At 41.1% G+C, this 12914-nt stretch overlaps 1 protein-coding gene across 4 annotated transcripts in view; it reads left to right on the top strand.

The window, feature by feature from the left end:
- eml3 (EMAP like 3) overlaps positions 1-12914 on the top strand; it is a 59176-nt gene that overhangs the window by 402 nt on the left and 45860 nt on the right. The gene's annotated exons all lie outside the window — the stretch shown is intronic.

The following is a 12914-nucleotide window of genomic DNA, read 5'->3' as shown; positions in this document are numbered from 1 at the left end:
GGAATTTGAGCATTGATTCAGAAGGTGAAGTCTCCTCCAGGAACTGACAGGGACCGACGGAGAAACTGTGGACGGCTTAGCCGCGGGAAGACATGGTGACAGTGGCTTGTCATCGTGTGTGTGTGTGTGTGTGTGTGTGTGTGTGTGTGTGTGTGTGTGTGTGTGTACGTGAGAGAGAGAGAGAGAGAGAGAGAGAGAGAGAGAGAGAGAGAGAGAGAGAGAGAGAGAGAGAGAGAGAGAGAGAGAGAGAGAGAGAGAGAGAGAGAGAGAGAGAGAGAGAGAGAGAGAGAGAGAGAGAGAGAGAGAGAGACTACGTGTGTGTTTCAGTCCTTGCAACTTGTGGTTTTGGCCGGACGTGTGGAGACGGTTCCTCTCTCCCCTCAGTGTTCACGTCGGGAAGAAAATGATGTCAACATTCTTGTCAATAAACGTATTAAAGCAGTAAAGATTTAGTTAACAGCCTCTACTTTTAGTATATTTTATATGATCACCGGGTTAAAACAGTGTATTTGATAGTTTTCCCCAAACCTGTCAAACAATTGGCCCATTGAGGAAGTCTGGAGTGGGAGAGAAGTGAGTTAGACTGGTGCAGGAAGAGTGCTTTAGGAGTAACACAAGTTCAAGGGGGAGGTGGTCCTGCTCAAGGGGTCAGCTCTGAACCCCTTGTTCAATACAGTGATGGATAGGCTGACAGACGAGGTCAGATACGGATCTCTGTGCAGTATCTCAAAGAAGGTCGATGATTTTCAGTACTCAGGGTCAACAGTCTAGAACAATGGGGAGTGTAGAGAAGAGGGGAAGAAATGTGTGTGAGCAGGTTGGATAAGGGGGGGGGGATGCATACAATATCATCAGCCAGAATGAAGGGAAAGGTGGACCCAGAAATGGGGTTTTGTTCAGAGACTGTGGCATTGAAAAGAAGACTGGAGAGAGCAGAGATGAAGATGTTGAGGTTCTCTTTAGGAGTGATGAGGATGGATAGGATTAGGAATGACTCCATCAGAGGGACAGCACATGTTAGATGTTGTGGAGCTAAAGTCAGACTGAGCTGGTTTGGAGATAAATAGAAGAGGGACGGCGAATATATTGATTGAAGAATGTTGAGGTTGGAGGTTTTGTCCATCTGCAGATCTGCCATATTGTAGTTTGTCATGTGACTTGTAGTCACTTACTTATGATCACCCCCTGCAAAACCATGTTTCACTTCTAATTTAATTGTTTTTCTAACACTGTTATTTTGCCGTACAAAATAATTGATAAAGGGATTGATATGTTTTTAACATCTGCGTTTGACAAGTCAATGCAATCGCTCTTGGCGACCCTTACAGCAGCCCCTAACAAAAACAACTTGTTTTGCATAATCACTCATTTCTGCATTAATTTGTTCTGTTTGTGCTTGAAACCTTATACCAGTGGTCCCCAACCTTTGTTGTACCAGGGACCAGTTTTCATGAATGATAATGTTTCTGCTGACTGGTTAGAGGCATGGGGCTTCAAATAATAAACTTTTCTCAGTTTACCATATTTATTCTAAATACAACAATTACACTTTACATTAGGCAATTACAGTATTGAGTGTGGCAGTAAGGCGAAGGCAGAAACAGGCGTTTTTCAAAATAAGATCTGGAAGGTCCAATGAAAAAACTAATTTGTACGAGGAAAGATTTTCTGTGCCGACCGGTACCTAATGATCCGCATACCGGACCGGACCAGGGGTCTGGGACCACTGCCCTCTACTACTACTTGCAGTTGGTTAACTGAAGACCCCTCAATAGTTGGAAGGTGTGAATGAAAGTCTGGTCCCCAGTCAATTACAGGGATATACAGGTCCTTCTCAAAAAATTAGCATATTGTGATAAAGTTAATTATTTTCCATAATGTAATGATAAAAATTAGATTTTCATATATTTTAGATTCATTTCACACCAACTGAAATATTTGAGGTCTTTTATTGTTTTAATACTGATGATTTTGGCATACAGCTCATGTAAACCCTAAATTCCTATCTCAAAAAATTAGCATATCATGAAAAGGTACTCTAAACGAGCTATCAATCTAATCATCTGAATCAATGAATTTACTCTTAACACCTGCAAAAGATAGCTTAGGCTTTTAAAAACTCCCAGCCTGGTTCATTACTCAAAACCGCAATCATGGGTAAGACTGCCGACCTGACTGCTGTCTAGAAGGCCATCATTGACACCCTCAAGCAAGAGGGTAAGACACAGAAAGGCACCTCAGTCGGACCTTTGTGGGAAGGAAAAAGTGTGGCAGAAAACGCTGCACAACCAGAAGAAGAGACCGGACCCTGAGGAAGATTGTGGAGAAGGGCAGATTCCAGACCTTGGGGGAGCTGTGGAAGCAGTGGACTGAGTCTGGAGTAGAAACATCCGGAGCCACCGTGCACAGGTGTGTGCAGGAAATGGGCTACAGGTGCTGCATTCCCCAGGTCAAGCCACTTTGAAACAGTGGCATAAGCGCCTGACCTGGGCTGCAGAGAAGCAGCACTGGACTGTTGCTCAGTGGTCCAAAGTACTTTTTCGGATGAAAGCAAATTTTGCATGCTGTTTGGAAATCAAGGTGCCAGAGTCTGGAGGAAGACTGGTGAGAAGGAAATGCCAAAATCCCTGAGGTCCAGTGTCAAGTACCCACAGTCAGTGATGCTCAGGGGTGCCATGTCAGCTGCTGGTGTTGGTCCACTGTGTATTATCAAGGGCAGGGTCAATGCAGCTTGTTATCAGGAGATTTTGGAGCACTTCATGCTTCCATCTGCTGAAAAGCTTTATGGAGATGAAGATTTCATTTTTCAGCACCACCTGCCAACTGCTCACAGTGCCAAAACCACTGGCAAGTGGTTTACTGACCATGGTATTACTGTGCTCAACTGGCCTGCCAACTCTCCTGACCTGAACACCATCGAGAATCTGTGGGATATTGCTAGACCCAACACTGTGGATGAGCTTAAGGCTGCTATGGAAAAATTCTGGGCCTCCATAACACCTCAGGAGTGCCACCGGCTGATTGCCTCCATGCCACGCCGCAATGAAGCAGTCATTATTGCAAAAGGATTTCCGACCAAGTATTGAGTGCATAACTGAATATAATTATTTGAAGGTTGACTTTTTTGTATTAAAAACACTTTTTTTATTGGCTGGTTGACATATGGTAATTTTTTGAAATAGGGATTTTTGTTTTTTTTCTTTACTTTTTTTGCCAAAATCATCAATATTAAAACAATAAAAGGTTTGAACTATTTCAGTTGCGTGTAATTAATCTAAAATGAATGAAAGTTTAATTTTTATCATTACATTATGGAAAATAATGAACTTTATCACAATATGCTAATTTTTTGAGAAGGACCTGTATATATCCCTGTAATTGACTGGGGACGAGGGTGTACCATTATCAAGTCTTTTCCCCAGTATCAGCTTGTATTGGGTCTGGCTCCTTCCCATGTGGGACAGCAGTACAGATATTGACAGTAAAAGTAAACTATCAGTGCAACTAACTTCCCTGCCAGAAGGTTCCTGCTTCCAATCATCAGAGGCCTTTCTCTTGTGGAGTTCCCATGTTCTCCGCATGTCTGCGTGGGTTTCCTTCAGGGTCTAATTTTTCTTCCTATAGTCCAAAACATGCAGTAGAGTGATTGGAGACTCTTATTTGCCCAGATCTCTTGAATGGTTGTATAGTTTGTCCCTTATGTACATGTGTCCCTGTGATGGACTGGTGACCAGCCCCTGGTGCCCGCCTCTGGTCCAATGACAGCTGGCACAGGCTCCAGTAATAATCAATGAATGATCAGGGTTAGAACAAAGTTGATACATCATCGTGGGATGGAGGAGTATTGAAAAACCTGCAAGCAGGAAAAATCTGCAAAAAATGAATTCTTGTCAAAATCTTCTTGTGGCAACTGGACTTGAATTCCCTCACTTGAAAATGTCAAAATGATAATCTGAAGGGTGCTCAGAAATATGCAAGGGATTTATGAGCTCAGAGTCAAGTGATTTTTAATAAATGTGACCAAATAAACCATAACTACATTCTTTTACACACTGAAGCACGAGCAAGCAGCAAAGCAAGTTGTTGCTGCTTTGACTGGAGTGTTTTTTTCCTGTCTTGCTCCGCATCCTAATTTGTTTATTGCAAACTTGCACTTATGCAGTTTCACAAGATTTTTCACCTCGTGCCTGTCCCCCATGCTGCCAAGGTGTTTCACAATGTTGCTTTAGTTGCGTATCTGTAGGCCTCTGTGTCTGTGTCTTGTAAAACAATGGTTGTTAAGGGAGTGGGACATTAAACATCGTGTGAAGCAGAACTGACTTCCTGTCGATCACAGCCTTTCTTTGATGACCTGACACATGAGCTTTGGTTTATTTTCTGTGGTTTCTAGCTTATTTTGTCTAGGCAGTGGGGTGCAGAATCTTTTATAGGGTGAAATTCCTTTGTCCTTAAATGAGTACCTGCTAATTAATAGCACTTGCTTGCTGCAGCTTGCTTCTCCTCTCCCTGAAGGATCATTCACTGTGATCTCTCCATACGATTTCAGTGTGTAAATGAAACTTGATTGCAGTATCTTCCTGATTCCCTCCTCTGTGCAGTGTGTGCAGACTTGGTTCAGCTTCCTTTGAAGAAATGTCTTGGCCTCCGGTTCCAGCTTAAAGTTTTGTGTTCAGTTAAATAGCATGCTTCCCTTGAGATATGTGTAGATGTGAGCTTGTGAAGCAATCTTTCTTGCAAGGATACTTTGATTCTCTACTTCCAATCACCGCCATAAGTGTCTCAGGTTGTGTTTCTGACAACAGAACCTCATTCTCTGCAATGGCCAAGTTTTTTCTTCCTTCCTGAATGAAGCTGTACTATAAAGTGAATGACCCCTGAGTGTACATTAAACAAGCACTAATCCTATTTTACTGTCCTCACAGATGTTCTGTATTTATTCTAAATACATGGGGTACATCATTTTTATGAATGATATCTACAGTTGTTTACCAGGTAGTTTGTCACTAAATCATTTTGGTCCACCTTTACAAATAGCAGAGAGATGGAAGATAAAAATAGGGAAGTGCTCGTGTATGGGGCTCATTATGGAGAAGATGAGCAAATCCTTGAATGTGTTTAATAAAGTTGCACAAACAAATCTGTCCATCATCAGGTAAGCCTTAACAGGAATTGAACATGCCTTGAACACCCAGCTTGGGTCAGTCCAGGAGACATCTTGTCCAGGAGACATCCTGGACTGACAACCTGACAACCAGGTGCCTGAGCCACCTCATCTGGGTCCTCTCCATGTGGAGGGGCAAAGACTCTGCTTAGAGCCCCGGAGCCTGAAGGGTAGCCCAGACATTCTGTGGAGGAAAAGCATTTTGGCCGCCTCTTTCCGTGATCATGTTCTTTGGGTCACTGCCCATACTAGGGGAGGGTAGTAACGCACTTTGACCAATAAATTGAGAGCTTCTTCTTTCGGCTCCTCCTTTACCACAATAGATTCATGCAGAGTCTGCATCACTTTTGACGTCACACAGATGAGATACTAGCATTACATAATCTTTAGAAGGTTGAAAGTCTGACGTGGATTTATGTCTTTATGGCTCTAGGAACTAGGAGAGATTTGATTTAGGCTCTCCTTTGCTATTGTGAATTCTGTTCTGAAAGTCCACATTTCACAAAAATGCACTCTTGGAAGAGTAAAATGAGAGTGTGAGTCACAGCAAAGACTGAAACAAACCAGTTGAGTGATTACACTTGGGGACAAGAGTGTATTACAATAAAATGGGATTGAAGTAAAATATAAAAACCGAAAGACATGAGACATACAAAGAAGAAACGCTGAAAAACTTGAGATTAGAAAAGCTATTGAGTTTCCATAGATTGCTGGCTTCATTTGATATGAATCTAGATATAGAGCGGGTATGATGTTCTGTGAGTTGAGATGTCTGGACAGCACTGACCTGCAGCCAAATCTCTACTTTAACATTATCTTCTACTTTTTTTTTTTTTTTTTTAAATCCTCCAAAGCACACAGGCCTGACAACCTACATTGTGTGATGCATGATGAACATGCAAGTGAATTGTAAATGAAGACTATCATTTACCATAGGAAAGTGGATTGGCGGGCCACTCTTTTGGAAGATGTGGTGAAAAATAAGGGAGCATAAAGTTGAAAAATAATAGAAGTACATTTCCATTATCCTACTTTTAAACAAATACATAAAAAGGCAGCTAACCATTGATGGCTTTAAAGAGAATAGTCTGCTGATCAGCCTCTTTTGCTAGCACATGGAAGCACAATATTAGCGTCATACCACCAGCTGTTGGATGGTTGGATACTGTCCTGGTCAGCAAAGAATGAAACTCTTCGAGTTTAACAGAGTTGAGATTCTTAAATATTCTTTAACAATCTGTTTTTCTGTTATTTACTACCTAATTTGTAGGCCAATAGTCAACTTGCTTTTGTGCTGACTTTTATAGTAGTGGATGGATAGATAAATGTTTTGCTGAGTCTCAGTTACCGGCTAACCTTGCAGCAGCAGGTTCTTCCTTCAGTTGGTAGTATGGTTTGCACGCTGAAGGTTCTATTCCTGCTTGATGCCAATACTTTCCTCACCAATGAGACACTTGTTCCTGGGTCATAATTCAACCAAGAACTGTTTTGCAGTCCACTCCTTTTTTTGGAAAAAACTTCACTCACTGTTGATTTCCTGCTCCTTTTGTCCACATGTGAGATCAGGAAGAGAAAAGAAGAGGGACTTGACATTAGAAAAGTCCTGGTGTAGATTTGATGGTACTTACTAAATATTGTAAGAGAAAATTGTGAAATTAATCCTGTAAATATTTCAACAGGTTGTTGTTGATGTGAAGTGAACCCCTGGCATGGGCGTAACAGTACTGCTGGCCGGATGTCACTTGTGGGCTGCCTTAGACAAGAGGCAAACAAACAAACTACACATCAGGAAATTAACTTGATTGTAGGCCATCAAGTAGCCTGAAAATGACTGCCGAAAAATATCCCTGGAAAATAATGTGAAAAACATCAACATTAAAAAAGAAATGCAATCCTAAATCGAAAATAATTGTATAAACTGGACAAGTCTATTTCTCAACAAACATTGCGTGTTGAAGGGCCAGATGAAATTTAAGACTTCATTATTTTGTGTTTAGAAACTTAACACATGTTTTAAAGTAAATTAAAAATGAATTGTCCCTCATATCCTGTAATCACTGACCAATTTATAATTGCAATACAGTTTGAACTCTTAATTTCGTCGACTATTTAGTCTTTTTGACTGTAATAAGACTGGATCATGTTGAAACAACAATCTTTCATAAAGCGTAAGAAAGCAGTTTAAATAGATAGACTGTCAAATTAATAAGACTCTGATCAAAACCAGGGAGAATGCCAACATTCCACTGGAGCTGAAAAGCCCCCAGGTCTTTGACACAAAGAATAAATTAACAAGGAAATTACAGAAGAATCAAATTCTCCTCCTTTGCGCTTTCAGAATGATTTGATGCTTGTGGCTGTAGGTCTGAATTCCACGAGACCTTGTGTTGTGACTCATAGGCAAAACATGCCTTTTATTAGTTTCCCCGTGCAATCTCAACCATAAATTTATTCTTTGTCAGAAATGTAGTTTGGGTTTGAATCTCCTTTAAAAACTTAAAAGCTGCCAATAGATCTTCCCTCACCCCTCAAAAAATGGTCAGGGTTATTTTTTCAATTCATTTTATAGACCGCAGTGGAAGCCCTCACAAGGAAAAAGGACACAAATCGAATAAGAATACAATGTAAGCCAGGTCATGTCAGGAGAACGTGCTTTGAAACAAAGTGTTACCTTTTTTCCTCTCTGTGACCTGCCTCCAGCTATAGTCAAAAAACTCCTCCATTTCAAACACTTAATTTAACATGTCTTCACAGAGAATAGCTGCTAGAATAGCTGTATCGGATACATGTCTGAAATGTTTTTCTGCATCATGAAACATACCTGATATTGTCATGAGAGGATTAGTTGAACTGATTTGTGGTGATGATCTTGAAGATGAATTAGATTTTCCCATTTGAATGTGTTTTCTAGCTGATTCCACTACAGCCAAACTCCAGACGAGGCAATCTCATTTATCTTCAGGTCTTATCTGGTGGAAGGCAGTGGGACTGCTGCCATTTTCTAATTTATGGGTTTATTAATTCTAATTTAAAACATTTCCACCTGGAAGACATTCCAGCAAACCTGATGTGCCAGATATCGGATTAACAATGGGCTTTTTAAAACAGCAGCCACATTGTGCCACCATCTGCCTTCTGTGTTGGTGTTTAAAAAAAAAAAAGTGTTAAGTGTTCAGTGAAGCCCATAATGATGGGTTTATAAAGGCCAGCCTGTATCATGTCACAGTAAAGATGTAAAGGACAAATGTGAATAATCTATTGACAGCTTGATTTGGATGACAAAAGCTGGCAGGTTTTCAGGCACGGTACCCACGCATCTCTGATTCTGGGGGCAGCGCTGTCTTTTTGATGAGATGAAGAGGAATTTGGTCTTTTCACTTCAGCTGGGGGAGGTGCTATTTATTACCTGCAGGGATATTGTCAAGGCAGCAGGACAATGTTTGGCAGGAAGGATAAGAGAATATTCTGATGAGAATATTTTGATCAGCATATGGAATGAAAAAACAATTGGAATGGATTGTTGCACCCACAAAGGGGTCTATATTGAGGAAATGTAGTGATCTGGTGGTTGAAAAGGTCAAAATTAGGTCATAGATCTAGCACTACACTTCAGAAATGACCAGTGGCTACAGTTGAAGACAGTGATTGTCTCATTGATTTATTAATAAATTAATAAATATCTTTACAGAAAAGAACCCAGATGTGAAGAAAATCCTTTTTTTTAACTGAGTCCAATAGCCATTATAAGTTGTAGCATTCCTAAGAGACAAGTGAGGGAATAAAAAAAAATCTGGTGATCTATTTAGTGCCTGATCAGAATGTTTTTTTTTTCTGGTATTTTTAACAGAAGAATAGTTAAAAAAAGCCAGAGTAACTAAATTGACCTGTTTCCACTGTAAAACGTCTGTAATTCAAACAAGCATTAACAAATGGAGCGCCGATTTCATCATAAGGAAATCACCTGTTCAACTGAGCTCCTTTTTGAATTACCTGCAGAATATTTTCAACTATAATCTCGTAGTTGTTCACAGCTGGAGCAAATTGTAACCACATGAAAAGTGAGACCTTTTTCACAATTTTTTACAAATGAGAAATAACCCTGGGAAAGTTTAGTAGAAATTCATATGTCATATTTATTGTGGCCTCCTGTTTTTGTTGACATTTGGTGTCACTTTACTCCACATAACTGTTGTGGCCTAGATTATTTGTCATAAAAACAAGATTTTGGTAGCTATTGAAATTGTCAACTGAGTTACACTAAAAATCATTCTCCTTTGTGACGAATCAGTTACAGCTGGTTACTGACTCAATCATTCAAGGAAAAGGACAAAGGATTGCTTTCAAATTACCATTAAGATATCCTGTGACAGAAAGAAACTGCATGACAAAGAATTACGTATGACAATACTGTGGCAGTGTAGTTCCTCCCATGAATTAAGTGTTATTACAAGTCTTCCAATAATCTAAATTTGATGTGTGGTCAGTCCTCATTTCTCTGCCTCTTCCTCTGGAGGAAGGAAAAGGTTTTGGTCAGGAATGTCCGATGGCCAAAGTCTGCTGAGCGAACAAGCAGATATTGCCCCCTACAAACGATTGACAGTTTAACGTTTCCTCTAAACAGAAGATGCTATTGTCAGCATACAAGATTGTGTATGAATTGAGCAGTTCCAACAGCTGCCAGTCGTCCTATGAAGCTGAATTGTGGGTAGTTGCTGTGAATCAAGTGCTGAATAAATCCAAGACTTCCTTCAGCTGCTGCCAAACATTCATGAGTCACACTTGTCTTGGCTCATTGCAGGAGAAATCAAAACAAGAAAAGCAGAAGCTCAAATGTTGAGCAGGAAAGCGATTACATGGGTGTTTTTCTGTGCTTGCACAAGTGCGTACAAACACTCCTCTCTGGGCGTCAGGTACATCAGGATTGTATTGTGATGTGAACGCTATGAAGATTGTGTTTTTTATCAGGTCTGAATCTGTAGTCTACTGGTTGGGAGTTTTTGATGCTGCTGTCGTTTTTTTTTTAATAGAAAAAAACAAAACAAAACACCATACTACCAAAGATCATAAATGCAAAGGTATCAGTATATAAATTTAAGATGGGCACTTACGAGAATACAAAAAAAAAAATACAATTTAAACTAGGAGACAAATGAAATTTAACTAAGAAAAAAAAGAACAGAATGAATGCAGATTTCAAATGTGTGATTGCACAACACAAGTGAGACAATAGTTTCAGGGTAACGTGTTCAGAGATTCGTTTCCCATGTGTTCCTTGTGTCTGGCTGTTTTTTTTCTTTTCAAGCTAATGCCTTTTGAAAAGGGTCAATTGTTACATGAAAATGTTTCAATACAAAGAAAAATATCGGAGATTCAAATGAATATTGTCCAAGTTTTTCAAATGTGGCCAGTACAGCATATTATACATTATTCGTACACTGTCTTTAGGGAGAACGACAGGGACAAACTTGCTGTGTTGACAAGGAACCTTTGGGACTATTGTGAGCCAGGAAAACACTTTCTTTACACACGTTTACTTCACAGGATGACTTGGACACATACGGAGGAGGGATAGTGAATCTGTGTCACGAAGCGCGGGGGCGGACTCAGGCAGGGAACCACACCTCAGAACAGAATCTGGGTTGAAAGCGCTTTATTCTGTGGAACGGCAGGTAGGGTGTCGCTGGTAAGCCCCTGGCCCCGAGACAGAGTTGCACAGGGCTGGGTCTCACCAGGCCGGGTTGCAGGCCGGGCGGGCCCCAGGCAGGGTGAAAGCAGGACGGGCCCCCAGGCAGGGGGGTGAAGGCAAGAAGGGTCACGGCAGGATCTCAGGAAGGGTCAGGGCCCAATGTTACACCGGCCGGGTCCGGTCGTAACGGGGTAAGGAAGGGTCACAGCAGGGTCAGGGTCTCCCCAAGACGGGCCCCAGGCAAGGACGGCCCACAGGCAAGATGGGTCACGGCAGGGTCAGGGTCCAATGTTACACCGGCCAGCTGGGTCCGGTCGTAACAGGGTAGGGGTCCGGTCGTGGCAGGGCTCCGCAGTGGTCTGTGAGAGCCACATTCCCCCGGCACCAGGCAGAGTGTGCCGCTGCCCTTTATAGGGATCTTGATTAGCGGCATCTGCTGCAGCTGGCACCGATTACAAATTGGACCCAGGTGTGATACCCTGACAATCTGTTGGTGAGGGATAGTGAATCTGTTGGTCAGAGAATGTAGAGCTTGCAATTGCTGGGCAGGAGGCCTGAGATTTATGGGTGTAGTGAAAGAGGACATGCAGTTAGTTGTTGTTTGAGAAGAGGATGAAGATGATTGTGTTAGATGAGGTAGACAATTTATTATGGCGACCCCTGAGAGGAGCAGCCAAGAGAAAAGCAAGATACAGTAGGGAGAACAAGTATTTGATACACTGCTGATTTTTCAGCTTTTCCCACTTGCAGAAAATGTAGAGATCTGTAATTTTTATCATAGGTACACTTCAATCCTGAGTGACGGAATCCAAAACCAAAATCCAGAAAAACACATTGTATGATTTTTAAGTACCGTATTTTCTGCACTACAAGGCGCACCTAAAAGCCTTCAGTCTTCTCAAAAACAGACAGTATGCCTTATAGAGCTCTCTTCAGTTCATTGACCAGGTCCAGCCTCTAGTTCTTGGCTGATCCCTCACCTTCCTCATGATCACTGATGCCCTGCGAGGTGAGATCTTGCATGGAGCTCCTGACAAAGGGAGATTGACCGTCATCTTGAAGTTCTTCCATTTTCTAATAATTGTGGCGATAGTTGTTGCCATCTCAACAAGCTGCTTGCTTGTTGTCCCTGTAGCCCACCCCAGCCTTGTGCAAGTCTACAATTTTATCTCTGATGTCCTTACACAGCTCTCTGGTCTTGGCCATTGTGGAGAGGTTGGAGTTTGTTTGAGTGTGTGGACAGTTCTCTTTTATACAGGTACAGTTAATACAGGTAATGAGTGGAGAACAGGAGGGCTTCTTCAAGAAGAACTAATAGGTCTGTGAGAGCCACAATTCTTACTGGTTGGTAGGTGATCAAATCTCTTTCTGGATTTTTGTTTTAGATTCCATCACACAGTACCTATTATAACAACTACAAAAGCTCAAAAATCATCAGTGTATCAAATACTTGTTCTCCCCACTGTGTGTTCTTCAACTGTGCCTCAAAAGTGATTGAAACCACTCCGTGATATATCGTAACTGTGAAAAACCAATCCAAAGAATGAATTTGGACAGCTTAAGCATTTTTTGATATGTATTGGAGTTGTACGCAAAATATCTATAGATAAAGTGAGAGGCAAACTGTTGAAGCAGAACTTACTAAAAAAACAATTGGCTGAACAAAGCAAAAGCACCGAGTAAGTTTAAGCTCTGCCATTGAAGTTTAAATTAACAAAAACAGTCATACAGCACTTTGATACAGCAAAGCAACGGCCATCACAATAGATGAAGAACTTAAAGTCGAAAGTTGCTGCTGAGGTGACTTTTGTTTTCTTTTCTTTTTTTTTTAAACCATGAATGAAAAATTTCCTGCATTTGGTGAAATGTATAAAATGTGTCCTAAGAAACTTGCCTACGGAAACATATATATAAAAAGCACAGGGTTGGCAGCACCAGTATGGAAAGGAAGTGCATTCAGGTGAGCAAATGCATGTGAAAATGACGCACTGGCCACAATAGAAAGAATAGTATTTAAAATACATTTGTGCAAAAGAGACCCGAAAAACCAAATCCAAGGAAGAAAAC

Source organism: Fistularia commersonii, chromosome 19, assembly GCF_037954325.1.
Source record: "Fistularia commersonii isolate RoL2024-O1a breed Wild chromosome 19, RoL_Fcom_v1.0, whole genome shotgun sequence".
Lineage (NCBI taxonomy): Eukaryota > Metazoa > Chordata > Actinopteri > Syngnathiformes > Fistulariidae > Fistularia > Fistularia commersonii.
Note: the sequence above shows the minus strand (reverse complement) of the source record. Positions and strands in the feature narration are given on the sequence as shown.